At 42.1% G+C, this 3,653-nt stretch overlaps 1 pseudogene; it reads left to right on the plus strand.

The window, feature by feature from the left end:
* Window positions 1-2,271: 2,271 nt before the first annotated feature.
* Window positions 2,272-2,410, plus strand: LOC115030223 (annotated as a pseudogene).
* Window positions 2,411-3,653: the final 1,243 nt, after the last annotated feature.

Here is a 3,653-nt window from a genome sequence, read left to right on the forward strand (position 1 = left end):
TGTCCTGGAACTCACTTTGTAGACCAGGCTGGCCTCAAACTCAGAAATCTGCCTGCCTCTGCCTCCCAAGTGCTGGGATTAAAGGCGTGTGCCACCATGCCCAGCTTGTTAGTAAGATTCTTATGTTTGCTTTTGCTATCTGGTAATGTCTGGTGTTAGTGTTCAAGCTGTCTCTGGCTGGAGCTTGATCCTTCTGTGATTCTGTTAGCCTCTGTCTGGACTCCTGGCAGTCCAACTCTCACCTGAGTTCCAGTGGTCAGAGCACTATCTGTAGGCAAGCTCTCCTCTTGCAGGGCAGGTGTCCATCAGTCTGGAGCTCTGATCCACCTCCCGAGTCCTGGGGTCAGAGCCCTCCCTGTAGGCCAACTCTCCTCTGGCAAGGAAGGTGCCCAGGGGTCTGGGTCTCAGCTCTGCCTCCTGGCTGTGGATGAAGGCCAGATGAGTCCCTGACCAAGAAGCTCTGTTGCTTCTATTGCCCCCGTGCTCTCAGGTGATCAGGAAGTCCTGGGTGTGCTAGGGGTCCTGTGGCATCAAGAGTCCTCTGGTGCCCTAGACTCCCTTGGCCGGCTTCATACAGAAGATGGCGGGGCTGGCCCGACCTGAATAGATCCCAGCCTCTGGTCAGAAGGGCTTCCTCCATCCCTGTTCCTGCTGGCACAAGACCCTCTTTGGAGCTGATGTTGCATTCTACTCACCCGTGATCCGGAGGTGAAGCCAAGGTCCTGCGGTGTGGAGAGCACTCTGGAGTCCTTTGTGGCCTCCACTGGGCTCAGAAGGAAGATTAAGGTCCTATTTTCAAGCTACTTGAAGTGTGGAATAGTCTCTTCCTGTTGCCTTCAGATCAAGATGTAAAACTCTCAGCTCTTTCTTCAGTACCATGTCATCATGGAAAATGCCATACTTCCCACCATGATGATAATGGACAGAACCTCTGATACCAAGCCAGCCCCGATTAAATGTTTGCCTTTTATAAGCGTTACTTTGTTTATAGTGTCTCTTCACAGCAATGGAAACCCTAAATAATAACTACGATGTAATCGTGGGAGAAATTGAGTTGGTTAGAGGGACATAGGAATTCACTGTGTTAGTTTCCCAGCTGTCTACAAATCTACAGTTGTAATGTAAAAAGTTTTAAAATTGTTAAATGAGCTGAAATGAAAATTGATGAGCTAAATTGATGAGCTGAATTTAAGAACTTAGTTAAAGAAAATACAGACTAACCCCAAAGAGTGTAGAAGAATGGAAATAATAAAGCTAATTAATAAAAGGCAGACAACAGAGTAAATTAAAAAGCCAAGAATTAATTTAATTAAGGTACTATGGAAGGGAATAAATACTGGCAATCTCTTGTAATTCTAGCACTCAAGAGGGATGCAGACAGGAAGACAGAGGATTCAAAATGTTCCTTGGCTACATAATTTAAGACCAGCATGGCCTGCATGAGATCCTGTCTCAAAAAAAAAAACAAAAACAAAAACATTCAAACAAACAAACAAACAAAAACCCAGATAATTCTATAAAAATTATAATGTCAAAATGTTAAATTTCGAGTATCAAAATACAGAAGAAATATAACCACCTCAACCTAACTGAAAAATAGAAAATTTGGGTAGTCCTATAAGCCCTGAGGGGGTAAATAACTGTATGAACATTGTGCCCATGTGGTTTGTAGAATTTCACTAAACATTCAAAAAAGAAATCCATCCAAATTGTAAACATTCTTTCAGGTAATAGAAGTAGTGTTCTAGCTTTCCAAGTATCACAAGGGTATCAAAAGCATATCAAGCAGAAATAGAAGAGAAATGTGTAAAAAAAAGGGCTAGGGTATGGCTAAGTGCTTGTCTAGAATGCACCATGTACTGGTTTACATTCCCAATATTGTTTAATGCACTGTTTTTATTCATTAGTAAAGGCAGAAAAAATGTAATAAAAGCATTTGTTGCAATTTAATCTCTGTTAGAATAAAATTACCTAACAATATAGGAAAAAAAGATAACATAATAAAAGTTATTTACCAGACACAAAAATAGTATAGTGCTTAAACTATATAAAGAAGATCAAGAGTAGCTTGGACACTCCTGTAAAAGAGTAATATAGTTAGGTTGAAGGAGTCCTGTTCAAGTCTTACAAATGTACACTGATTAAAGCACTATGACATGCTTCAACAACTGATAAAGGAGCCAACTGGCAGCCAATCAAGGCACCAAATAGTTGACATATGACAGGGGCATCATTACAAATTAGCAATAATTTGTACATTCAAAAAATGGATTTTTTACGAAGGTGGTTTTCCCAGGGCTAGGCTTATGCACTGCACTCTGGATGTACTGACCCCTGCGATTTCCCCAAATACAGGAAACTCGACTGCATAATTTGTGGTAGTGGGGCACTGCGTTCAGGCTCTCCCCTGAAAAAAAAGAAAAAAGACAAAATGGACTTTTTACTTTGCATCACAGAAAAATTAAATAGCTTTCATTTTAACATACAAGCAGCATACAGACTGAATAGGTTATATTTAGGAATTTTCTCTCTCTTTCTCTCTCTCTCTCTCTCTCTCTCTCACACACACACACACACATGCAATAACAATAAATGGAGTCTACTCAGGTGAGAGTGTGGACTACAGAAGCTAACAGCTTCTGGGACAGGCAGAAGCCACAGAGCTTCTGAGGCAGACCTTGTTTCAGGCTCCAGACATCCTGGCACCTTCCCTGCCAGAGGAGAGGTGTCCGCCACACCCAGGAGGACTTTGCCACAGCATCTGGGGGAGCCATCTTGGTTCCCGGATCACACCGAGACTAGTCTGTGCAGGTGAGAGTGTGGACTACAGAAGCTACATGGATGCTGGGACAAGCCCTGTTTCAGACCTTCATCTTCTGCCAGAAGGCAGGTCTGAACACCAGATATCTTTCCAACTTCCCAGCAAAATGAGCGCTTGCATTCAGAGAGTGCTCTAACCACTGAAACTCAGGAGAGAGCTAGTCTCCCAGGTCTGCTGATAGAAACTACCAGAATCACTAAAGGAACAAGCTCTAACCAGAGACAACTATAACAACTAACTCCAGAGATTACCAGATGGCAAAAGGCAAATGTAAGAATCTTACTAACAGAAACCAAGACCACTCACCATCATCAGAACCCAGCACTCCCACCTCACCCAGTCCTGGGCACCCCAACACACCCAAAAAGCTAGACCTGGATTTAAAAGCATATCTCATGATGATGGCAGAGGACATCAAGAAGGACTTTAATAACTCACTTAAAGAAGTCCTTAAAGAAAAACAGGAAAAAGCATTAAAACAGGTGATGGAAATGAACAAAACCATACTAGACCTAAAAAAGGAAGTAGACACAATAAAGAAAACCCAAAGGGAGACAACTCTGGAGATAGAAACCCTAGGAAAGAAATCTGGAACCATAAATGCAAGCACCAGCAACAGAATACAAGAGAAGGAAGAGAGAAGTTCAGGTGCAGAAGATTCCATAGAGAACATCGACACAACAATCAAAGAAAACACAAAATGCAAAAAGATCCTTACTCAAAACATCCAGGAAATCCAGGACACAATGAGAAGACCAAACCTGTGGATAATAGGAGTAGATGAGAATGAAGATTTTCAACTTAAAGGGCCAGCAAATATCTTCAACAAAAT

This window comes from Mus caroli, chromosome X (genome assembly GCF_900094665.2).
Source record: "Mus caroli chromosome X, CAROLI_EIJ_v1.1, whole genome shotgun sequence".
Lineage (NCBI taxonomy): Eukaryota > Metazoa > Chordata > Mammalia > Rodentia > Muridae > Mus > Mus caroli.